Source organism: Colossoma macropomum, unplaced genomic scaffold (assembly GCF_904425465.1).
Source record: "Colossoma macropomum unplaced genomic scaffold, Colossoma_macropomum, whole genome shotgun sequence".
In the NCBI taxonomy this organism is placed as follows: Eukaryota; Metazoa; Chordata; class Actinopteri; order Characiformes; family Serrasalmidae; genus Colossoma; species Colossoma macropomum.
Genome location: NW_023494806.1, coordinates 5,931,517 through 5,958,753, shown reverse-complemented (window position 1 = coordinate 5,958,753; position 27,237 = coordinate 5,931,517). Strand labels below are relative to the sequence as shown.

Below are 27,237 nucleotides of genomic sequence, written 5' to 3'. Positions count from 1 at the left end.
TTTAAAGAACCATGTTTGAAAAGAGACGTGTGAGTCTGAAGAACCCTTTATAGATTCAAAGACGTTTACATCATTTAGCAGACGCTCTTAACGCTTCATAACATGTAAAGATTCTATACCAATTTAAGGGTTCTTCCTAGAACCTTTATATTCAGTGGAAGTTCTTTCAGTCATGAATTTCATTTACGAAAATATGGTTCTTTAAAAACCATCCACTGTTTTTTCAGAGAACAAAAAGTGGTTCTTCTATGGAATCATGTAAAGAACCCTTTTGGCACCTTTGTTTTTAAGAGTGTATTGATTATAGATAATGGTCCAACAATATTGATTATGGATTTGGTATTGATTGGAGATCATGGTCCAATCATATGGATTATGGTTGGTATTGATCATAGACAATAGCACAAACATGTTGATAATAGATTTAGCATTGATTGTATAGAATCGTCCAAACACATGGAATGTGGTTTGGTATTGATTATAGATAATGTTCCAATCATATTGATTATGGATTTTATACTGTCGATAACAATCTAATTAAATTGATTATGGATTTGGTATTAATATAGACAATGTGCTAGTCATATTGATTATGGATTTTGTATTATCAATAACAATCTAATTTAATTGATTATGGATTTGGTATTGATTATATATAATGTTCTAATTGTATTTATTATGGATTTTGTATTATCAATAACAATCTAATTCAATTGATTATGGATTTGGTATTGATTATAAATAATGGTTCAACACTACTGATTATGGATTTGGTATTGATTGGAGATCATGGTCCAATCATATGGATTATGGTTGGTATTGATTATAGACAATAGCACAAACACGTTGATAATAGATTTAGCATTGATTGTATAGAATCGTCCAATCACATGGAATGTGGTTTGGTATTGATTATAGATAATGTTCTAATCATATTCATTATAGATTTTATATTATCAATAACAATCAAATTAAATCAATTATGGATTTGGTATTGATTATAGATAATGGTCTAATCAAATTGATTATGGATTTGGTATTGATTATAGATAATGTTCTAATCATATTGATTATGGATTTTATATTATCGATAACAATCTAATTCAATTGATTACGGATTTGGTATCGATTATATATAATGTTGTAATCATATTGATTATGGATTTGATATTGATTATACATGATGGTTCAACAATACTGATTATGGGTTTGGTATTGATTGGAGATCATGGACCACTCATACTTTTTGTGGATTTTGGATTGACTGTAAATAATGATCCAATCATATTGATTATGGATTTAGCATTGATTATATGTAATTGTCCAATCATACTGATTATGGATTTGGTACTGATTGTAAATAGTGTTCTAATTATACTCATTATGGATTCTATATTGACAGTCGATAATGACCTAATCAAATTGATTATGGTATTTGGTATTGATTATAGATAGTGATGTAATAATATAGCTTATGGATTTTGTATTGATTACAGATAATGATGTAATAATATAGATTATAGATTTTGTATTGATTATAGCTAAGGGTCCCATCATACTGACTATGTATTTTTATTGATTACAGATACTAGTCCAAATCATTCTGATTATGGATTTGATATTGATTGGAGATCATGGACTTTTAATGGATCTTGCATTGATTGTAAATAATGACCTAATCATACTGATTATAGATTTAGCATTGATTATATATAATGTCCATTCACACTGATTATGGATTTGGTACTGATTGTAGATAATGTTCTAATTATACTGATTTCACATTGATTATGGATAATGATCTAATCAAATTGATTATGGTATTTGGTATTGATTATAGATAATGATTAATAATACAAATTATGGATTTTGTATTGATAATAGATAATGGTCCAATCACGCTGACTATGGATTTGGTACTGATTGTAGATAATGTTCTAATTATACTGATTTTATATTGATTATGGATAATGATCTAATCAAATTGATTATGGTATTTGGTATTGATTATAGATAATAATTTAATAATATAAATTATGGATTTTGTATTGATAATAGATAATGGTCCAATCACACTGACTATATATTTTGTATTGATTACAGATACGAGTCCAATCATATTGATTATGGATTTGGTACTGATTACAGATAATAATCTTATAATGCCAATTATACCATCTTGTATACAATCCCACACAGTCAGAAAAGTGTACTGAACAGGCTTTAATCTCAGTCACTGGCGTATGTCCTGAATCTTTTCTCTGTTTAATCTTCCTTGTAAGTCTTGTCCAGCTTGTATTCTGACCACATTGGTGGAGCACAGAGGAGGATCAAACCGAACTGAATTTAAAGTCAGTTTGTCTTTACTTACTACTTCTAGAGATGAGGCATGAAATATATTCCAATACACAAATAAAGAAGGGAAGTAGGTGAGTTTTTATACCTTTGCTTTACACCAATATGCTATAGTTTGTTACTAAAATACTCCAGAGAAAAATTTGAATTGAATAAAGCAGAATAAAAATACATTTGTTCTCTCATTGGGTGGAAAGGTCAGGGTAACTGTCTGGCAGGTCAAATGAAACGTCCACTGCGGCACAGCCCTGAGTTAGACACCCAGGCCTTTCACCTGCCCTGTTTATAACTTTCTCTCCTTCCTCAATATCATACCAGCACATTTCACTTGTGCTCCTATAGTCTTTTCCCCTATCATTTAATCCCCCTTATGCTGTCTGTTATTCTAAGCCACTGTAAGCGTCTTTACAGTGAAAATACAAAGCACAGTAACAATACAGCACATTATTCTGTAACATAAGCACCACCACTAGCAGTAAATAGAAGTCAATAGCCTCAATCTGTGCTAATCTCACCAGTCTGGTCTTCCACATTACCTCAGATTATAATCCTATCATCCCATTTGTCACAATTATGTCATCGTTTTCTGCATTTCTTGTTTTTTTTGTTTTTTTTTCCTCGGTGCAGTTCCATGTGTGAACAGCAGGTGGGGGCGTTTCGCAAGAATTCGCCTTTCCGAAGCGCCTCCGTCAGTGCAGTTTTACCTTTGCAGCAGGTACGATGAAATTTTGATGCGTGTAATTTAATTCAGGCGTTTAAAACCCGAGAAGAGCGACTCTCCAGCGACCTCCCAGCCGGACACCCACCGCTAGATTTACGCTTTGGACATTTACGGCGTTTTTTTACGCGTTTGAACCAACGACACAATTTGCAATGACGATTTTTTCCACGTTTTACGCACCGAACCACGGTGCCAGCGCTCAGGGGTCAGCTCTGCTGGACCACAGTGCCGTGTAAGCGTCGCTCTGTTGCATTTCGTGGACGTTTACCGGATCATCTGAGTTGTATGGAGTTGAATTTGGACGGACAAAGGGTAAAAGGATAAAACGACGCTGACCGGTAAGAGAAAGCGCAAAATACTGTGCCGTGCCATGTTTAATGTGTGCCATTTTGACGCCAAGTCGTCGTTTGTGTGTCGTGTCGTGCACGGACGCTCTGCTCTGCCTCCACTATGAATTGTTTCGCTTTTACTATCAGCGTCATGTTTGTTGTAGTACGCGATCTGCGCTCGATTGGTTCCCCCTTGATTCGCGCTGACTGACAGAAGCACTGAACATGAATTGAATTCGCGTCCGGAGGGCTGGAAATCACCCGCATTTTACACAGTTTAGACGCGTCCACCGCAAACAAAATCGCTCCCCAGGACGGTTCGGGGTCTTCTGGTGCACGTCGACGTCTTTGTAGCAGCTGTGAGGCGTTAAAATGGTCAGTTTTGTCGAGAGACGGAGCTGCGTGTAGTAAGTGAGCGGGGCTGTTTTGCGCTCTAACTTATTTCCGTGTGCGCGGAAAAGGAGCAAAGGAGGAAAGACAGAAAAACTTCACAGAATCGCCCCAGATCCTGCACCTTCGCATCTTTTACGGTGGAGGAGAAATGCTGGGAACGGTGTAGGAAGTCTGGGCTGTTACAACACAGAGGAAAAGAAAAGCAGGTCAGTAAACGCGACTTATTCCCCATCAAACTTTCTCTCTGCTGCTGTAACTTTAGTAGGTGCGCAGCATGTATTTGAGTATTTAGAGTTACTGATGGTCAGTAAGCAGTAAAACGCGGACTGACCGGGTTATTTGTGTTATTTCAGCTTGTTTGAAAAGCACCTGCTCGTGTTTGGCGGGTTAGGTAACTTGGCTGGACGGATGCAGCCGTTTTAAAGGGGAATTCCACCCGTTTTTCAAAGTTTCTGCATAAGTCAGTGGTTTGGTGTGAAATGGTTGATTTGTAGAGACTCTTTACAGTGGTGGTGATGAGAACCAGGGGTCACCATGACCGCAACACACATATAGACATTTTATTTACTATCTAGAACCACTAAGTTTCTTTATATTTAATGTTGGTGATGGTAAAGTAGTCATAAATCTGAAAAAATAGGTTTTCTTTGGGGACTATTTTGCCTTACAACACTCTTCATGTATCCCTCCACAGTGATTAGATTCAAATACATGGATTAAAAGTATGGTTTTAAAAGTAAAGTATTTTAGGCCAAAACTTCATCACAAAACTGCCGTCTCAGACATCAGGCTGAGTATTCATAACCACTTTCTGTGAGGGAGCTGTCAGAGGCATTGAACTTTCAGACGTTTGGTTCCTATCACCACCACTGGGACCAATTCTGACTTGATAAGTTTCTCCAAAACTAAGCATTTCACACCAAACCACCCTGAGTGACTTTGTTTGCATCTTAACCTTCAAATTATGTAAAAAATTTTGAAAAATCGGGTCGAGTTTCCCTTAAGCGGGTTTGGCTCTGAGCTTTCACTTCCTCTCGCTTTATTTATGGTGAAAGGGCGTTTGCAGATGCAACCGTTTGTATGTAGAGAACTAGTATTAGACGAGGCCAAACGCAGCATTTAAAGGGGAATTTTGGACAAAAAAGGGGAAACATATGGATGATTATGGCATTAAGATGTAAACACAGTCAATCAGTTTGATGTTAAGTGGTTCGTTTTGGAGAAACTTGCAGAATTGTTCACAGTGGTGGTGATAGGAACCAGACATCTAACGAGTTTAGAGGCATTAAAAGCTTCATCACAGAAAGATATTACACAAAGCGGTTATGAAAATGTTCCCTCATGCTCAAAACATTGTTTTATGATATTTTTGAGAAGGTTTTGGCCTGAAACCTTCTCAGAAACCGTTAAGGCTGAGAAGACGGGGGGGGGGTAAAGAAATAGGCCCAAAACAAAACATCTTTTTTTTCCAGATTTTACCATTATTAAGATCATGTATAAGAACTGAGAAAGCACCTATAGTTTTTTGATCATAAGTAAAATCGCTGTTCGTGTGTTGTAGACGTCGTGACCCCTGGTTTCTTTCACCACCACTGAAGAGAAATCCTAGTTACAGTCACACATACATTTCTCTACTGCGAACCATTTCACACTGAACCACTCTGACTGACTTTATTTATGGATTATTTTATAATGCAGAAATTTTGAATAATCGGTGGAATATAGAGGATGTGAGTAATAGACAATATGTCCAAAAGTTTGTAGACACCTGCTCATCCAGCCTTTCTTCTGAAACGAATGGTATTAATAGGGAGTTTGTCCTCCTTTGCTGCAGTAACAGTCTTTGCTCTTCTGGGAAGGCTTTACACTAGATGGTGGAACATTGCTGTGAGAATTTGATTGAGCGTTAGTGAGGTCAGGTACTGATGTTGTATGGTCAGTTCTGCCTCACTCCAGCTCATCCCAAAGGTATTGGATGGAGCTCCATCATTCCAGATAATGCAGTTCCACTGCTACACAGCCCAGTGCTGGGGGGCTTTATACCCCTCTAGCAGATACTTGTACATACTGAGTGCTCTTGACCACCTGTGCCAGCTATAGGTGCACCTTAAAGTAACTGAATTCACTGGATATCTGGATACTTTTGGCCACAATGAATGTCCGTTGTGGCTGTTACGTCAGTCCTGCTTGCTAATAGCTCCATGCAGTAAACACCTTTGTGTTTTCCCACCTCTGACACAACAGGTTCAGCATAGAGCTGGACACAGTGATGGTATTTTATTGTTATCGCGATGCATTTTATTATCGGGATAAACTATATGCTGTTCTGAACATATCGTGGATGTTGCGCGTACCCAAAGAACAGTGGAAAACTGCATGTAATGTTAGATAGAGAGCATAACTAGTACTGTAGTCCTGTTTAGTTGGATTTAGTGCTAACATTATGTACAATGCTGAATAAAAATCATAAGACTTTTTAAATGTGGCATTTCTGTGCGTCAGAAAGTTGATACACATCATGTATGGTGAAAATATGTTTTCATTATTGTGATAAAATATTTTTGTCTTCTTGTCCACCACTAGTTCAGCTCGTATAAGGCTTGACTGTCATCTGACGAGTGGAATCAGGTATATTAGACCTGGAAAAACAGCAAAACGGGTTTCATCAGTTTCCCAGCAGCAAAGCTGAGCTGCTAGTTTAAAGGAGTAGTTTGGGCAAAAACCAAATGTATGCAATTCTTGCCTCTAGCAATTCAGACTTGTTTGGTGTCTGAAGTTTGCTTCTTCAGTTTTGCACTGGTGCTACGAGTCTAATGTAGCTGACAAGTTGGCCTGTGACTAGTATTATGTTTATGTTGCAACAAACAAACAAACAAAAAGAGGAAAAATGAGAAGTCTGCTCAACTTAAAATGATATAGAAACTGATTACATGGCTTCAAACTTCTTAGTTGAGTCAAAAATTCTCCCAGCTACTGTTTCTAAAAACTGAATTTACATGTTTTTTCTAGCTGGCGCTCCTTCTATCACACAGTCCCATCTGGAATGTTTTCCTCTTGGGCTTCCGGATAAGGACAGCTGTGGTATTGTTGGGATTCAAACTCACAACCTCCTGATGTTGGGATGAATCAATAGACAGTTGCACCACATGAGACGATGCCATGCTTTAAATTTCTACAACAAATATTTTCTCCAGTGTATTAAACATTTGTAGACACAAGATCTGAGTTACTTCATGTGTTCCTGAGTGGTGCAGTGGACTAAGCCGTCACCCCAACAGGAGGTTGTGAGTTTGAGCCCCAGTGATGCCATAGACATCCATAAGTGCGTCCCCAAGAGGAAGAATGTCTAGCAGGACCGTGTGATGAGATTTGATGTGAAATGTGTGATGAGTGATTGTGTGAGAGAGTCCTGGCTCGTAGGGAAATCGAGTATCAAAACGGGTTCGTTTTATTTACCTCACTGAGACGCAGAACTAAAAAAATGAAGAGAACTTTTGACTCAACTAAGAAGTTTGAGTTGTGTGAACTCCTGTGTCCTCAAGTTGAGTCAACTCAAGAAAAGCCATGAAATCAGTTACTGTATCATTTTGAGTTGAGCTGACTTCTCATTTTTTACAGTGTGGCCGACCTCAGCGGCCCGTGTTCAAAAGTGCCGTAAACGACATGTGGGACAGGTTATTCCCTGCTGTATCTCTCTATCTCTATATCAGCAGCTCTGGTGCTGTTGGTTAAATTAAGTCGAGTCGAGGGGTTGAGAGTCTGAGTCGCCTGTTCGTCACTAAGTAAGGCCACCAGAACAAGTTCTCTCATGCATGCAGTTCCAAAACAGCCCTGAAGTTGATTTGAAAACCCCATCTATTCAAATATGACCTGTTTAGCTGAAATGAACTTAAAAACATTTGTGGAATGTTTATGTATTTGTTGGTTAATGGTGACTCGGTTGATCGTTAACATGCCTGTTATCAATAAAATTAAAAATGGGCAAAAGTAGATCTGTTTTGCATTGATAAAAACAGTAGTAGCTGCCACCTTGTAAATTTTTATTTTTTTATTTTTACTGTCAAATGTGCTCCAGAATGCTTTAAAGCATCTGTTGTTTGGTTTTGCTATTGGAGCCAAGCTCTCAGGAGGAGAAAAGACCCCAGCGAAAGCACCAGGTAACTGAGCTAATGTCGCCCAGCCATGAGGAAGCCACATCTTCCGTCTGTCTGCGTGTTTAAACTCGAGCACAGTGGCTCGGCCTGGTGTAAGAGGAGGATGATGTCCACTGGATGTAGATGTGTGATGACGGACTGAAGAAGGTCAGTTTTAAAAAGGGGGAGGGGGCAGCTGGCTGTCTGCGCAACACCCTCGATAACTCTCTCTTCAGTGGTCTTTGCTTTAAACGGCATTATTTAAATTCAGAAAGCAGTCTGGACTGAAACACTCCTAATAACTTCAGAGTGAGAGAGTAGAGCTAGAAAGGCTGTGGGCTGAAGACTTGAATATAGACGTTAATGTTTTGGTGACATCACAAAAACAGTTCAAATTGGGCTGATTTTGGAGTTTAGTTTCCCTACGTTGACTGTGTGGGCTGGGCAGTGAATGGTGCTTTTTGGAACAATAGTAGTGTTTTTGCGTATTACATCTAACTGTTTAATTAAAAAATGAGAAATTTGGTTTGATGTTATGGACACTTTAAAACTGCATGTGAGGTTTCTTAATGATTCCAATGCAGCCTCAGGAAAAAACTGACATTCTGATCTGTGTCTCGAAATGTATGCGCCCCTTCATCTCTTTCGGGGGTCTCTGATTTACTGTCGTTGGTCGAAACACGTCGAATTTGACAGGATATTTTATTTATTTTAATTTTTTTGAGAATTAGTTGTTGTGTTCTTGATGCAGAAAAGACAAGATGCCCTTAGTTCCATTTAGTTGTCTTTGTTGTTGCCATGCCAACACCGGAGACAGTGACTGGTCTGGTGAGATATATTGACTGATATTGTAGATCCGTAACCTTTATAACTTTTTTGTTCAGACAGTGCTGTCGTGTGTATCACTGTTGTCGGAAAAAAAAACCTCGTATTTCCATTTTTGACGATATTTGAAAATACCTGTTGCCCTTTACAACTCATGTAAATTTCATGATGAGTGGACAAAAGGAAATGACAGAAAATGACTTGGAAAAAAGTCTGGTTCCATTGACTTGCATTAAAAGTAAAGTAGGTTTTTTCCTTCTCCTGTAAAGTCACCATTTTGTAGATATGAGGTTTTCTTCCAACAACAGCAATATGTATGTGTGTGTGTGTGAGTGTGTGTGTGTGTGTGTGTGTGTGTGTGTGTGTGTGTGTGTATATATATACATGTGTGTATGTATGTATGTATGTGTATATATATATATATATATATATATATATATATATATATATGCGCACATACACATAAAGAGAGAGAGAGAGCACTTCCTTAAATTGTCAACGAGCCCATATTCCACATTTCTCAGATTTTAAGAGTTCCTCTTAACATTTGTGTGGTTTTATGTAGAGTAATTCATTTCTGAATGTCTGTGTTCTCTCCTCTTTATTCCTCTTTTTGTTACTTTTCCCTAAAAACTGATATATGCAAATTATGTCTCTTCTGATTGGCTGCCCTCTATTGTGCCTCATAAAAAAAGCCCTCAGAGCTGAAACACTCCTTATAACTTAAGTACAGATGGGCAGAGCTGAACCGTAATAGGCTGAAAAGGTGGATATATGTAAGATTTGGTTCTTCTGACATCACAAAAACAGTGAATTTAAAACGGGAAGTGTTTGCAGCATATATGGACAGTATGAACAGGGAAGTGAATGATGTGCCTTAAAGCTATGTTTACATATTACTTCAGCTTTCTTAGCCCTTTAAAATAGCATTGAGAGTTTGCTAGAATTATTAAACAGTCCTTATTTGTTATGGTCATTATTATTTAAGCAATAACCATTTTTTTATTATTTCCGTAGCTGCAGGAGCTTCCTGTGGTTTTGATAGGAGAGTTGTTTTAAGTGCACGAGGTGGGCACGTGCTAATTTAACTAAATGCACGAGACCGATCACTTCTTGCTTTACTGCTTTGCATTTCCTGTGTTTGAAATGCTTTTTGCAGGGCTGTGTGAAGCAGCAGCAGCAGCATCACCTGGAAACAACAAAAAAAAATCACACAGCTATACGCCTAGAAAACCTGTCTGACAGTTTCGGTCCTGCTCTCAAACTGCTGTCTGTCTCAGAAACACACGCTCATTGTTTCCTTTCTGCAGCTCGGCTGCTTCCTTCACACAAGAACGCTTCACTCCCGTTTCAGTACTGCTTATAAAATCCCATCACCAACTTCCACTCACTGCTCAGAAGTGCATCGCACCTATAATTACACCTACAAGTGGCCGTTCGCAGTAAAAGTGGGGAGTGAATGGATTTTTCAGTTAGAGTGCACTTGTGCTCGGCTAGGTTATCCTCGGTGAGCTAATCAGCTAGTCATGCAAATGTTTGTTTAACAACTTTGACATAACGTACGTAAATTTTGTGTTTACTTGTTTTGTCTGGCTGTAAGCTTTTCTATGCACCTGTGGTATATTGTCTTCATGTTGCAAGCCGTATAGCTTTTAAATGAAGTAATGTGGCAGGGATGGAGTGACGGCTCCAGAAGCGCTGGGTCGAAACTTATTGTGTCTTAAAAACATAAATAAAAATTGGAACCGTGGTTCCGTAACTGACAAAAGACGACTGACTTTCAGCAGGACATACAGCATATGCCGTACTAATAACATGTCCTAATAAACCTGTATACACATTTAAAACAGATGGTTCTTAAAGGCTTCTTTAGTAAAGAAAATGGTTATAGAACCATGAACACTTACTCAGATTGATGATGAATGTGTTGTGTGTGGTTCTATATAGAGCCTTTTTTTAAAATGGATTCTGTATGGTGCCAAAAAGTGTTCTTCTATTGTAACCACTTGACATCATAACAGTAGAAGAACTCTTTTTGGTGCTATATAGAACCCTTTTCAAACAAGCTCTATATGAAAACATCTACAGCACATTCTCCATTAATCTGAAGAACCATTTTACTATGCAAGGAACCCTTTATTCATTATGTAAAGCGTTCTCTGAGTGTTCATGGTTCTGTATAGAATGCTTTATGTATCTGTATAATGTATAGATATCGCTGCTGATGGAACAAAACCTTGTATCTCAATTTTTTTGTTATTTTTCAGTTTTTTAAATAATGTGAAAGTACCTGTGGTCCTTTACATTGTGTGTAAATTTCATGATGAATGGACCAACAGAAATGGAAAAAATTCTGGCTCCATTGGCTTACATTAAAAGTAGCGTTTATTTTTTCCTTTTCCTGTAAAGTTATTGGAGATATGAGGTTTTGATCCAACAGCGACATGTATGTTTATATATATATATAAACATACATATCGTTATCAGTTGGGAGCCACAGCGAGGAAACAAGGTAGCAAATAATCCTATAAATGTGAGAGGCCTAGATATCAGCATTGGCCTACAGTTCCTATACTGGTGCATCCCTACCAATGAAGTAATAGAACGGCCCTGAAGATAGCGTGGGGGCGTTCCCCTGAGGGGAAATGACAAGACCAAGTGCACAAGGGCTTCTTAAAATGTGTTATTGAAACAGGCAGATTGATGTGGAAAAAAAGTAGTTATTGTTTTGTTAGAAATGTGTTATGGTTGTCATTTTCAAGCCACTCCAGCTCATGTGCTGACACTTTGGCCACCGTGCTCTTATCATCTGGGCCATCTGCTCGACCACTGCTGCTGTTAAGCTGTTGTGAAATTTTAATGGAGTTTTCAAGCTGGCTTGTGCCGTGTGCATTATTACCATCTAGACTGATAGCAGTGGTGTAAGAGACGTGTTTACGGTTGTATTGAGGTTACTCTCGTGTGTAAAGCAGCGCTGTGCTCTATTTTCAGCAGTGTATGTTTGATAAGGCGTTAATGTGTCTCGTAGCTGCTGATACAGCCGTGCGTGTGCGTTTTTGCACGTTGCGAAGCGTGGGTCGATCAGCTGCTTTTGACGAGGCCGGGTTGGAAAGACTAAGACGAGTCTCAGCTCGACGCACACAGACGCGTGCGCGCTCTCGCACAGGCGGTTTATACGCTGCCAAAAGGCTTAATCACCGCTCACTGATGGCTCTGTATGCGGCTTTGCTTAATCTCAGTGTGAAATAAAAGTTTCTCTTTTTCAAGGAGACTTTCAGCAGGAAGTTCACACGGAGGAAATCTGAAGAGATTTTTCTCACAGCAGACAGAGAGAAACCTAAACCACGATGTTTTGGCAGTAGAGGTGGACGATAAGGCAGAAATACATTATCACAATACGCACCACAGTATTTAGTTGTTCTGAGGTTTGATTAGTTGGAACAGAGCAAAACAGTAATGCCATGTCTTAAAATACAACAGTATATCGCTGCTGTCGGAAGAAAACCTCGTATCTCCATTTCTGTCATTTTTCAGTTTTTGACATAATTTGAAAATGCCTGTTAACCTTTACATACATCCATCATCTAAACCGCTTATCCTTCTGGGTCGCGGTGGGGTGCTGGAGCCTATCCCAGCTGTCATTGGGCGGAAGGCAGGATACACCCTGGACAGGTCGCCAGTCCATCACAGGGCAGACAGACAGACATACACAGTCACACACACACTCACCTAGGGGCAATTCAGCATGTCCAACCAGCCTGACTGCATGTTTTTGGACTGTGGGAGGAAACCGGAGTACCCGGAGGAAACCCACGCAGACACGGGGAGAACAGGCAAACTCCACACAGAAACGACCCTAGTCGCCCGGCTGGGACTCAAACCCAGGCCATTCTTGCTGTGAGGTGACAGCGCTACCCACTGCGCCACCATGCCGCCCCTGTTAACCTTTACATTGTGTCAAAATTTCATGATGAATGGACCAAAAGAAATGTCCCAAAATTACTTGGAAAATATTCTGGTTCCATTGACTTACATTAAAAGTAAAGTATGTTTTTTCCTTCTCCTGTAAAGTTACCATGTTAGAGATACAAGGTTTTCTTCTGACAACGATATACAAGTTTTATTCTACATTTGACTGCACTACATCCAATAAAACAAGCCTAATAGAGCTGTGTTTTTAATGAAACATGCAGTCGTTTAGTGTTCTTTAAGTCGTGAGGAGGAGGATCAGAAAAAGATATCGTGGCATAGTTTATCATGATAATGTGAAATATCGTCATATTGCCCACCCCTAGTCTGCAGTAGAAATATTTGGCAAAAAATCGGAATATAGTGTTGTTTTTGTTATTTTTATTATTGTTATTATTATTAGTTCTATATTGGACTTACTAGGCCTATGTCAGTTATGAAATTTTAGCTGATGATTGATTGCTATATAAGTAATTGCAACCATTTGTCTTCTGTTGTGTTCACTTATTGAAGTACCAGCCTAAAGTGGCCAAATTGGCTGATTAGCTATTTCGCTTCCTGGCTGTCAGTGACTACAGACACAACTCAAGCTCAAATAAACAAACATGACTCACTACTACGCACTTAAAAAAAGATGGTTCTTCAAGGGTTCTTAAGTACAGAAAATGGTTTTGTATAGAACCGTAAGTACTCAAAGAACTTTGCATGATCGACGGGTTCTTTTTTTTTTTTAATCATGAAATGGTTCTTTAGATTGATGGAGAATGTTTTATATGGTTCCATATGGAACCTTTTTGAAAAGTGTTCTATATAGCACCAAAAAGGGTTCTTCTATTGTTACAGGCTTGAAATTGCAACAATAAAAGAACCTTTTTTGTTTGCTATCTAGCTATCTATCAAACTCTCTATCTGGGAGTCATGCAATCTCCCGATAACGGCGCTTCAAAAGACCCCCTTTAAGTACCACCAGAGAACTCGTAGAGAGGAGAATTACCGCTCTGCAATGTCTTCCGGGTTTCTCAAACGCTAGAGGGCAATATATAATAGGGGAAATAAGAAGTGGCCAGGCTCCTCATACACCAACTCTGGTACCGTCTTATTTGCTTGTAATGTAGCAACGACAAGCAGCCATAAAAAATGTAATAGCCACAACTTTATTGCACGTAACAAGCCTGCCGAATATAACTATAATGACAGCAAAGGACACAAGTGAAACGACAGTTACAAAACCAAAACGTTTACATTGTAATCAGGAAAGCTCTTTACACCGTTTGCCGTTTCTTTTTTCTTTTTTCTTTTTGTGCTGGTATTCCAGGCTGCTGTGGTCGAGGCCACCACCTTGAGTCAAAACACAGTTAAACTAACCGAAAATGAATGACCCCATCTTTCCTTTTTGTACCTGTAGCTCTTTAGACCAAAAGCACATTATTTGCCAGCAAGAGCAAAGTATTCGCGCATTGCTGTTTCAGGGCGCCAGTGAAAGAGCTGAAGGTTAAACAACGCAGAACATTTCACTCTAATAATTTCTCATCTTTTTCATGTTCGTGAAGATATTGGCATACTTGCATATTTGTCCCTCCTGTTGTTTGTCGTCATGTGGAAAGCTGTTTTAGGACGCGGCCTGGCAGAAGAAAACGTACGGCTGAGTTTAATCCACATCTAAATGAACTGATCAGTGACTTGATCATTGACTGTGGTTTCCATGAAAGATGGTTAATGAGAGACCGTCAGAGGTGACCGAGGGGCATGCCGCTGATTACAGGTTAACGTTTCGCTGCACTGTTTTGGACACGGTTTTATAGATTTTTTTGATGCTGCATTGAAGTCGTTACATCCTTAGAACTGCCATGTGAGTTGTGTTTGGGTCACTGTCCGCTCCAGCTCTCCTGTTAGAGCCGCAGGGAGGCTGACGGCGGCCTGGAACCACCCGGCTCGTTATAATTAGAGTTACTGATTAAGCTTCAAGGACAGCTCTGCCCGTGTGTGGGTGTGTGTGTGTGTGTGTGTGTGTGTGTGTGTGTGTGTGTGTGTGTGTGTGCGCGCACGTGGCCAATTGATTCTCTCACTGCATTTCATTTTAAGTGTCTTGTCTTGTCAGGTTGCATATTCATACGAGGGCTAGGCAATGTTTTTATCGTTATCATGTGCTTTTCTGAGCATATTTTGCAGGGGTCTTATTTAAAATTCAATAAGGTCCAGTTAGAGAAAATTTGCTCAAGCAAAGCTCCAGAACATCATAACATCTAACTTACATCATGATTCAGTGCCATATACTGGTCACTGAAGTAGCCTAGTAGGTATATCAACATCTTATACAGTCAACAACTGAATGTCAAATCAAATAAAATGCAATTCAGTCATATTTCAACAACATTTATTATCAGTTTTCTCTTTTTAGAGCACGACATGTGAAATAACCTCCCTCTGACTCACTTTATTGTCTGACTGCTGTGTCTCGCCTCATCCCCCTGTGTGTGCATCACTCACTCGAGTCTCAGTGCTCATCGTAATGCACAGATCTGATTGGCTGAGTAGCGTCACGTGTGATATAATGCATGCGATTGGTCTGTGAGTCTCCCAGGCCGCTAAATCTACCGTAAAGACTAGAAAAGTTACGCCCATTAAAAAAGGACCACCCCGTCGAAATTAAAGAATTCTCCATAGTTTATCGGTTATAGGTTCAGGTCCGCACAGGACAGCGTCTGGGTCTGGACTCAGACCGTGGTCCGCCTATTAGTGACCTCTGGTATAAAGGATATTATCAGTACTTTAAGAACACTGAACACCTGCATGTTTATTAAAAACACAGAATAATTAAGCCTGTTTCATTGGAATTTGTGCAGTGCAGTAGGCGAAATGTTTAATAATAATAATTTGTACTCGTAGTTTATGATAAGAGGTTAAAATGTGGCACCTCTGGTTGTTTTTATCTGGAAATTTCTTGACGTATCATGATACCATTGTTTTGGCATATCACCCACCTCTAACCTGTACAGTACACATGTAGGAAAAATGGTTCTTCAAGGGTTCTTTAGACGTTTTTTTTAGGACCTTTCTCACTTAGGAAGATATTGGTGAATGAGGTCCATTGTTTATAAGGGTGATTTTGAGAACAAGTTCCTTGAGTACTCTGAAAAAAAAAATGCCTGTAAGATGCATTTCGGGCCGTGTATACTTTTATTTTAATGCAAGGATTCCCGTATGCAGGTATAATCATTGTTATTTTCCATTTTCATTGATCGTATTGATTTTGCTGAGTTAACTTCAAGTCAGGCATTTCTCATGCTGGCACTGAAATTCAAACTGGCATGCAGACACAGATACACCAAAGAGGAAGCACTTTGCTGGTTTTACAGTGAGTTCCTCCTGTCGTTGTCTGTTCAGTGTAGTTTTGAAAGAAATTCTGAATCGTACCATAATAATCAAATGTAATTGTTTCATTATTAGTTGAGTAATTTGCTGAAGAATTGTAATTGTAATTACGTACAATATCACACGTAATCCGTAATCTGGTTGTTACAAGGTCAGATATTTGTGCTCCTGGTTTGAAAGCTGTTCAGAAATGATCATACAGAACCGTTACAGTTTGACTGTTAGGGTCTCTTCATCCTCTGTGCTGCTTCCTCTTAAGGGTCTGTGACATAATTGTGGGGGTTTTGAGGACTGAAAGCCAAGACTGACTACAGAATCTCTCTCTCTCTCTCTCTCTCTCTCTCTCTCTCTCTCTCTCTCTCTCTTCTTTTTTTCTTTTGATATTCTGTTCTCTCTTTCTCTTCTCCCTCTCTTTCTCTTTTTTCTTTCTTTTGGTATTCTGTGTTTTCTCTCCCTTCTCTCTCCCTTTTTTGTCTCTCTCTTGTGCTCTCTTGCTTGCTCTCTCTCTTTTTTCTTTCTCTTTCTCTCTCTGTCTCTGACGCTCTCTTGCTTGCTCTCTCTCTCTCTCTCTGTGTGCTCTGTGGTCTGTCCTCTCCTACATGTGAGGCATCAGGGTGAGAGTAATCGTGCTGTCGGTTAGCGAGTGCTGAGTGGAGAGGAGTGCGCTGTGTGGCAGAGCAGCAAAGCGCATTAAAAATGAAACCTCCATAGTCAGACTTAATGTTCAGCTGTGATGTGTCTCAGAGAAGACTGATATAAGAGCACTGCTCCAGATAACATGAGGAACTGTCTTCTCTTCTCTCCTCTTCTCTTCTCTTCTCTTCGCTTCTGTCCTCTTCTCTTCGCTTCGCTTCTCTTCTCTTCTGTCCTCTTCTCTTCGCTTCTCTTCGCTTCTCTTCTGTCCTCTTCTCTTCTCTTCTCTTCGCTTCTGTCCTCTTCTCTTCTCTTCCCTTCGCTTCTCTGTCCTCTTCTCTTCTCTTTTCTTCTCTTCCCTTCACTTCTCTATTCTCTTCTCTGTCCTCTTCTCTTCTCTTCCCTTTGCTTCTCTGTCCTCTTCTCTTCTCTGTCCTCTTCTCTTCTCTTCCCTTTGCTTCTCTGTCCTCTTCTCTTCGCTTCGCTTCTCTTCGCTTCTCTTCTCTTCTCTTCGCTTCTCTTCTCTTCTGTCCTCTTCTCTTCTCTTCGCTTCTCTGTCCTCTTCTCTTTTCTTCTCTTCCCTTCACTTCTCTATTCTCTTCTCTGTCCTCTTCTCTTTCCTCTTCTGTTCCCTTCACTTCTCTGTTCTCTTCTCTTCCCTTCTCTTCTCTGTCCTCTTCTCTTCTCTGTCCTCTTCTCTTCTCTTCCCTTCTCTTCTCTGTCCTCTTCTTATCCCTTCTCTTCTCTGTCCTCTTCTCTTCCCTTTGCTTCTCTGTCTTCTTCTCTTCTCTTCGCTTCTCTGTCCTCTTCTCTTCTCTTCTTTTCTCTTCTCTGTCCTCTTCTCTTTTCTTCTCTTCCCTTCGCTTCTCTGTCCTTTTCTCTTCTCTTTTCTTCTCTTCTCTGTCCTCTTCTATTTCCTTCTCTTCTCTTCTGTTCTCTTCTCTTCCCTTCGTTTCTCCTCTCTGTCCTCTTCGCTTCGCTTCTCTGTCCTCTTCTCTTCTTCTCTTTGCTTCTCTTCTTCTCTTCTTCTCTTATCTTCTCTTTGCGAAAATGTAAAGATTTGCCTGTTGAGTTTGTTGATGAGGTGTTTCTTGTTTTTCACAGCAACATAATGAATAGACGGAAAGTGAATCATATATTCTAACTCATTCTTGAAGGAACTCTTCAAACAGGAATGCTAACGTACCACTGTTTGTGATAAAAGCCAGGCACACTCCCACGCTCAAATGACGAGGCCTTTCTTTTGAAGGTGCTTATGCGTTTTAGAGGTTGTGTTTTGTAGGGGCTTATTTTGTTAGAAGGAGGACTTGAGGACTTTTATGTGAACTAGTGCCCGATTAATCAGTTGACTGACAGTATCGGCCAATTTTGATGACCCCTAGTTTTATCAGGTCTGAAAAATATCACTGAGAACACCTGACAGCGGATTCATTTTTTATATGTTATTTTTATTTTATTTTTTTTGCACACAACATCGCCGAGAGTCGAACCTTAAATGGCTGTGCCACTGCAAATGTTGTTCCTTGTTTAGCAGCAAAATATGACAATAATACATGCTGAACTGTTAGATTTTAACATAAAACATCATGGTTAAAATAAAATAACAAAACCGTGTAAATTTATTCAGACCTAACCGTTAACATGGCAGCAACGTTATAACACAAACTACCTTTTTTATGAAGAGAGTAATGAAAAATAAGAGGTAATTGACCAAACTGGAAATAATTTCATATAACTCCACCCCCAGTGCAACCATATTTACAATAGTACATTAGTAACCACCTGGAACATTATAGGAACCTCCTAATAACACCCTAGCAACCACCTAACTGAACCTTAGCCACCACCTGGAACGTTATAGGAACCTCCTAGTAACACCCTAGCAGCCACCTAGCAGTACATTAGTAACCACCTGGAACATTATGGGAACCTCCTAGTAACACCCTAGCAACCACCTAGCTGTACCTTAGCCACCACCTGGAACATTATAGGAACCTCCTAGTAACACCCTAGCAGCCACCTAGCAGTACATTAGTAACCACCTGGAACATTATGGGAACCTCCTAGCAACACCCTAGCAACCACCTAACTGTACCTTAGCCACCACCTGGAACATCATAGCAACCCTCTAGCAAAAATGAGATACCATACGAGTCACCTAACAACCATACGAAGTACCATAAGTAGTCAAACAGAGCCCTAGCAACCACCATAGTAACTACATAGCAACACCCTAGCCAACACGTGGAATAACATGTGAACCGCTTAGCAACACCTTAGTGACCACCTAAGCTACTATAGACACCTTAGCAACCACCTGGGATGACCTTGTAACAACCTAGCAACACCCTAGCAACCACTTAGGAACACCCTAAGAACCACTTTAGTAACTGCTTAGCAAAACCATAGCAACCAAAAATACCATAGCAACCATGGGCAAAACAATGGCATTTATTTATTTATATTTTATTTATTTGTTTATTTATTATTTGTTTCAGTGTTCAAACGACCTGAGGGGGAAAAAACTGAGAAAAAGTGCTTTAAAAGCCTTTTTTGTAGTTTGGCTGTAACGCGTGAGACAAGGGGCTTCATGAACACAAATAACTCGTTTAACTGTTAATAAACCACAAACTAAAAAGACGTCGGAGCGTAAACAGCCCACCAAGCTTGAGTAGAAATAAGAAATGTGACAGTTCAGGACTGGCAGTCATCTCAGTCAGTAAAGCACTGTTTAACTAAAACTGTTGGAGTATGAATGTAAAAAAATATATTGTTTTTCTGAATTTTTTAAACCGGTCTCAGAGTTTTCTTATCGGTCGGGCTCTAATAAGAAGTGCATAAATATTTCTCAGCTGAAATTGTATTTCATGACTTTTTTTACTCAAGACTGTAATCACCTACCGCCCCCCCCATAAAACACCCCCCCCCAACCATCTTTGCCTGCATCTGCTTGTTCTCTATGTGTCTGCTGGAGTTCTAGCAAAGCTTTGATGGATGTACCTTACTGTGACACGCTTGTGTGGATTATCAAAACTGAAGGCCGAGGCGCGCTCTCACTCTTTCTAGCTCTCTCTCTCTGTCTCTCTCTCTCTCTCTCTCTCTCTCTCTCTCTCTCTCTCTCACACTAAGCAGACTTGTCTCCTGACTAGAGTACCACAGATAATCGGAGCAGTTTCTGCTGACTGCCGTTCGTCCCTGGAGTCATTTCGGAGCATTTCGGATGTCAAGGAGGAGGCAGACGGAAATTCAGCCCTAATAATGACTAAACTCGGTCTGTTGTGTGTGTCTTGCTGACAGGGAGCATCGTGAATCTCAAATGTCGCCACGATTTGATACGATTGTGATTATTTTATTATGGTTTGGTCAAATGTGACTGGAGGAACAACGGTGTTTATAGAGTAGAGGGATATAGAAAATAAAGACCAAGTCTTTCCTTAACATGAAAACTGCCTAAGGCTTTTATTTTGGCCAAAAATGAGCACATGCTTTATTGACTATTGTAATAGTCAGTCGTCATCAATGATAACATTCCAGAATCGCTGCAGCTGAATCACCACCTTTAGACTGGTTCATTTTTTCTATCTTCTTGGTCCGCAATGACAGTCAGGAAGGGATGCACTGATATCCGATAGTTTCCATGGACATACATATCAATGGTGATACCAATATGTCAACATTTATAAAATATTGAAATTGGAACATGTGCATAGACTTGAATTGGCATTACGAATATAGATTTATTTCTGAAGGGTTACAAATGCAGTAAAATGAATAAAATACAGGTAATTTTAAATGCAGTAAATTGAATAAAATACAGGCAATTTTAAATGCAGTAAATTGAATAAAATACAGGCAATTTATGTGCAGTAAAATTAATAAAGTACAAGCAATTTAAATGCAGTAAAATGAATAAAATACAGGCAATTTAAATGCAGTAAAATTAATAAAGTACAAGCAATTTAAATGCAGTAAAATGAATTAAATACAGGCAATTTAAATGCAGTAAAATGAATAAAATACAGGCAATTTAAATGCAGTAAAATTAATAAAGTACAAGCAATTTAAATGCAGTAAAATGAATGAAATACAAGCAATTTAAATGCAGTAAATTGAAAAAAAAAAACACAGGTAATTTATCACAGTATCCCACCATCACCGAAACATTCTGCTCTTCAATAATTACATCAAACGTTTTTCAAAAATTTTCTGCTGATACCAATATGATTCTGATCTCATCGTGCATCTCCACTGCACATTTTGCTTGTGCTGTCTCTGCTGTAACACACCTGCTTCATCTCCTCACCTAATTATCATGAGCTCAGTCAGGTGCAGGAGCAGGGAGAGTCCAGAAATATGCAGAGTATGGGATCGCCAGTACTGACGCTCCTGCGTCGTAAGTTGTCATTTTCTTTTCCGATACCGATTAAAGCTGAAAGACTAATCGTTTTTGTATTGAAATCACATTTTTTTTTGAAAGAGTGTAATTTTGAAATCGCAAGAGCTGCAATTTTAATTCAGTTCTACACTCTTCACAGTTGTCGTGATGAGTTTTAAGAGGAGAAGTTTAGCCTAATAACTCAGAGCTTGTGATCTGGCATTTTGGCATGAAACGTTCAAGCCAGGAAAAATGGAACGTGCTGGACTTGGTGGCGAAATAAGAGGCTTGTGGCTTAATTCACAGAACATTTTAAATGAACAATAAATAAATAAGTAAATATTTGCTTTCACAACTCGAACGACGGTAAAAAAAATTGCATAATTCTGAGCTCCATTTTCCGAATTCTAAACTAAGTGGAACCCAGCGTGCATGTTGAGACAGTGTGAGTCAAGTGTGTGACAATTTAAGCACACAGTTCACACAAAGCTAATAAGCTACCAGTGCTTATTATTTACCCTCGTAGCTCCAGTGCAAAATACAAATAGGCAAACTGCACGTCTTTGCTGACCGACTCCATTTGAGGGAAAGGGGGAGAAACGGTGTGATTTTCACTGATCTGTCGCTTTAGAGGAGAGGAGGGTGAGGGAGTGGGGGGAGTTATATTGCCGTGCCGTTTAAGACTGAGTGTGGTTGATGGTGCCGGCAGGATTTGGGACAGAACCCCAGTTTCCTCTCTCCTCTTCCTTCCTGTCATTCTCAGTTTTCTTTTGCTCTGTCTCTCCCCCAATCCCCCCCCCCTCTCTTTCTGATGGGCGGCTCTGTCGTGGAGAGGGGATGTGAGGTAATGAGTAGCGTTCTATTTTTAGTTCCCACCTCCCACAGACTAAAAGCCCTCTGTTTCACCCAGCTGGGATACTCCTGACATCATCTGCACGCTCGCGCATCGTCTATAAAAGGCTTCATGTGTGTCTGTTGATGCTCCAGCCTCTGAATTTAACATCACTGGTAAATCATGCTGCAGTGTTCAGTGCAGTCAGAAACATTAAAGAGAATCCAGCAGACAGCTTTCAGTACATCAGTTAGCCCTGTGTGCATTTTCGGCTGAGCTGTGTTTATCAGCAGACTTTTGATGTCAGTTTTGTTGAAAGTTGATTATGTACCTGTTCTGCAGTCTGATTATGTAACGTCATAATCTTAGTGTCTTGAAATAGTAAAACTTACCTGTTTAGAATCCTGGATCTTATATACACACACCGATCAGGCATAACATTATGACCACCTCCTTGTTTCTACACTCGTTGTCCATTTTATCAGCTCCACTTACTATATAGGAGCACTTTGTAGTTCTGCAGTTACAGACTGTAGTCCGTCTGTTTCTCTGCATACTTTGTTAGCCCCCTTTTACCCTGTTCTTCAGTGGTCAGGACCCCCATGGACCCTCACAGAGCAGGTACTATATGGGTGGTGGATCATTCTCAGCACTGCAGTAACACTGACGTGGTGGTGGTGTGTTAGTGTGTGTTGTGCTGGTCTGAGTGGATCAGACACAGCAGTGCTGCTGGAGTTTTTAAACACCTCAGTGTCACTGCTGGACTGAGAATAGTCCACCAACCAAAAATATCCAGCCAACAGCGTCCTGTGGGCAGCGTCCTGTGACCACTGATGAAGGACTAGAGGATGACCAACACAAACTGTGCAGCCGCAGATGAGCTGTCGTCTCTCACTTTACATCTACAAGGTGGACTGACAAGGTAGGAGTGTCTGATAGAGTGGACAGTGAGTGGACACAGTGTTTAAAAACTCCAGCAGCACTGCTGTGTCTGATCCACTCGTACCAGCACAACACACACTAACGCACCACCACCACGTCAGTGTTACTGCAGTGCTGAGAGTGACCCACCACCCAAATAGTACCTGCTCTGTGAGGGTCCATGGGGGTCCTGACCACTGAAGAACAGGGTAAAGGGGGGCTAACAAAGTATGCAGAGAAACAGATGGACTACAGTCTGTAATCGGCTGTCGGTCAAATGTGATCTAAAATGTGAGTATCCATTTTCTGTTTTTGCGCAAAGTAAGAAGTAAAAATGTTCAAATGGCTTGGGCATCTCCTACAGCTGTCAAAGTCGTTGCTTAGCAACGGCGTCTCAGCGGAGTGATACAGTGTTTGTGAAAAAAAACGCTTCTCAACCAATCAGCTCGTGTGGCCGGAACTAACTGTTGTGTAAATTGTAATGTATCATAATGACGGTAAATATTGTCAGATTGTCCAGTCCTAGTTGCGCCCCCATATACGACACACATTGGTCTGGCTTAGATAAATAAAAGTTCTTAAATAAGCTCCAGCCGATTGTTGATGGCATCAGGGGTTGCTGACTCCATATATCGCATCCAGCTGTACGATCTGAATGTCAGAAACACTCTCTGTGCTTTTAACATGCACATAAGTAAGAGTGGGACACGGACGGCGTCTCCTAAAAACTGTGTCGACCCGCCCCCCTTCACCCTTTTTACACGCACACATCTTTGATTCTCGCAGACAGATGTTGCATCCTTTTTTCTTTCTTTCCTTCTCTCTCTCTCTTTCTTTTTCTCTCTTTCTCAGTCTGTCTATGTCTCTCGTTCTTTGTCAGCTTGCCTTTGTCCCTCTCTATATTTATCTCTATCTCTCTGTTTCTCTCTCTTCATGACGCGTCAGACGTGTTGGTGTGCGGATGCGGTAGCAGGAAGAGCGACGGGGAGCGTTAGAGTAAATAAACAGATAAGCCGTCGCCCTTCTGCCAGAAGCTCTTCCCTCTATGGACTGACCTTTGACCTCCACTTCAATAATGGCTTCCTCTTACAATAATGACCGTGCTCTCTCACTTCCTCTCTCACAGGAAGTGCCGGTGTTTAAGTAGCAGCTGTGCGGCCGTGTGCAGAGTGGAAGAACTGAGCTGCCGTTGTTGTGAGTCTGGTGGGATCGTGCAGTTGAGCCGAGTGAAATGACGGTTCGTTTTATTCTCCGGAAGAAAGTTGTTACTGCATTCAGTTCAGTGGTGCAAAGAAAAGTAGGGCATATTTGTCGTATTTATTTATTTATTTATTTATTTATTTATTTATTATTATTTTTTTAAGTTGGCTTGCTGGTCTTCGTTTTATTATTCTGCTCATTTTTGTGCCATTTTCACGGGTCACAGTTTTTAAGCTAGACCCACTAAACTCTGCAGGATCGTAGAGCCCATTAATAGGAATGGTGCGCTTGTGCTTTCCGGATCAGTCGCACGTGTGGTTTTTATACATTGTTCATTCAAACGCATTTTCTCTCTTAGGGAATGAACGGCGTCGTGTTGCGAACATTCAGATCTGTCACGAACGATGTCGCAAAGGACATCTCTCTCACTACCCCTCATGTACATTACATACAGACTCACATATATATCAGCAACCACCTGGGTTACCATACCAACAGCCTAGCAGCACCTTAGTAACCACCCGCAGTAACGTAGCAATGGCCAAGCAACACCTCCGCAACCACCTGGGACACCATAGCAATGGCCAAGCAGCACCTCCGCAACCACCTGGGACACCATAGCAATGGCCAAGCAGCACCTCCGCAACCAGCTGGGGCACCATAGCAATGGCCAAGCAACACCTCCGCAACCAGCTGGGCCACCATAGCAATGGCCAAGCAACACCTCAGTAACCAGGTGGGACACCATAGAAACAGCCTAGCAACACCTTAGCAACCACATACCATACTATAGCAATGGCCAAGCAACACCTTAACAACCATTTGGGTTGCCCAGCAATTACCTAGCATACGTTAGCAACCCTCTGTGAGACCATAGCAACAGCCTAGCAACACCTTTGCAACCACCTGGGATTTCCCAGCAACTGCTTTGTCAAGCCACCTTGAAGTTTGTGCATGAACTTTCTGATTCAAGTAACACATACCAATACCTTAGCACATAGCAAGACCTTAGCAACCCTCTGGGAGACCATAACAACGGCCTAGCAACGCCTTAGTAACCACCTGCAGTTACATAGCAATGGCTGAGCAACATCTTAGCAACCACCTGGAGCCCCATAGGAACAGCCTAGCAACACCTTAGCAACCACCTGGGTTACCATGCCAACCGCTTAGCAACACCTTAGTAACCACCTGCAGTAACATACCAACAGCCAAGCAACATCTTTGCAACCACCTGAGACACTATAGCAACAGCCTAGCAACACAGTAGCAACCGCTTGGGATACCATAGCAACTGCCAAGCAACACAGTAGCAACCGCTTAAGATACTATGGTAATGGCCAAGCAACACTTTAACAACCCCCCTGGGATGCTGCAGCAGTGACCTAACAACACCCTAGCAACCCACTGGGAGGCCATAGCAACAGCCTAGCAACACCTTAGCAGCCACCTGGGATTTCCTAGCAACTTCTTTGTCAAGGCAGCTTAAAGTCTGTTCCAATTCTAGTTTGTCTTACATTTGGTTTTCTGTGCTTTTATATTTTGTATGTGTTCAGTGCCACATTTGCTTTTGTTATTCTTGGCCGAAACTGAAATTCAGGACACGTTGTGCTGAAAACCAAAACAAAAAAAAAACAAAAAAACAACTTTCTGCTCCTGTTGTTTTGCTGTGTTCTGTTTACTGATCAGATGTATCTGATCGGTAGTGGAGAAGTTCTTATGTTTGCACCCCCTCCTGATTCTCGGCATGTACAGAGATGTGTCTTTCAAAACCTGAAAGTGCCTTTTCACCATTTCAGGCTGAAATTTCTGTGCATTCCTAAAAAATAATGAGAATCATCACCCTGGATGACCAGCAACTCTGTTGTCGAGGATGCTGGATTTTGTAGAAACATACTGTAGCCTATAGGGTCATTATATCATTACGCACTGTGGTCATTTCAGTAGGTTTAATTTATGTTAATTGTTTAAATTTATTGCCAGCTTCTTTCGGTTCTAGACTCAGTGTGTCCTGATATAGATATAACTATATTTATGTTTTAGGCATTGGTATCAGTATCAGTGCATTTTGAGTGATGGTCCTATATGTTATAATAACAGTGGTGCTGCAAAGCCTGCTGAGGATATTAATGTGTTCCAGACTAATCTGAACTGTGTGGGGGAGCACATCTGCATATTTTTGGTTGTGTATTCATCTGTTCTCTGCAGCGGCCCCTTGAGCAGTCAGGGCCAGTCCACACACACACACAGTCGCGCAGACTGACTCTGGGGAAAGTGGTGAGTCAGGAACGAGAGATGACAGCTCTGTCCAGTCAGGGCCGAACCCCACGGCACTGCAGGACAATGAAAAAGGGGCTTGCAGAAAAGACACGCACACGTTGACCTGACTAGGTAGGCTTCAGACTGAGGTGTTTATGCTCACTCTGCTAAACAATCTGATGGAAAATCTCCATTTACATTCACACTACAAGTAATCCGATCCAAATTACATGCATGCGTAGAGAACCACTTAGTGTAGACGTTACCATGACAACGAGCCAGTCAGAGTGAGATGAGCAGCAGTGAGCAGCGCTTGTGTTTTTAATCACTTTAAAATGATGTCAGACTCAGGAAAACGTCCTTCACATGTCCTTATTAAAGAAGGCCGAGAGGAAGACGTCGTGTTCTGAGGCACATAAGCTGGACGTCCGTCCCACCGCCGTCTTTTAAAGATCAGAGCCATGTTGAACGTTATAAACTTTCACTATGATGAGAACACACATGCGCAGAGCGTACTTAAAATTTCCGATAGGGAATGTAATCAGATACAGGCGTTTACATGGTTATTATTCTTTGATTTAGTAGATTATTTACAGGATTACCCACCTCGTTCAGTTGGATAGAAATTGAATTGCGAATGGCCTCAGTCAGACTAGTCTCTTCTAATTGAGGTGTTTACATGGACGTATTCTATTCCGATTGAGCTATTAGTCGGATTATTAACAGATTAGGCTGCATGCAAAGTTGGCTACTGATACACGATAATGTCAGAGTCATATCAGTATCAGCAGATGATTGCTTAAAAAAACGATTGACATGAAACAGATATTAATGACGTGTTTATTGTCCTTTGGAATAAAAGTGGGTGGGACACCGGTTGAAGTTCTTTGGTATGAGCTGGGTTTGAGTTTCGTCATAAC

The 27,237-nt window shown here is 40.5% G+C and overlaps 1 protein-coding gene across 2 annotated transcripts in view; it reads left to right on the top strand.

Annotated features, from left to right (window-relative positions):
- The first annotated feature begins 2,969 nt into the window (after positions 1-2,969).
- The window catches only part of taok3a (TAO kinase 3a), a 138,431-nt gene continuing 114,163 nt past the window's right edge, over positions 2,970-27,237 (top strand). The window contains exon 1 of one of the 2 annotated variants that reach the window (XM_036598865.1): positions 2,970-3,414. The gene's annotated coding sequence lies outside the window, so the exon portion shown is untranslated. The other variant, XM_036598864.1, reaches the window with a different exon arrangement.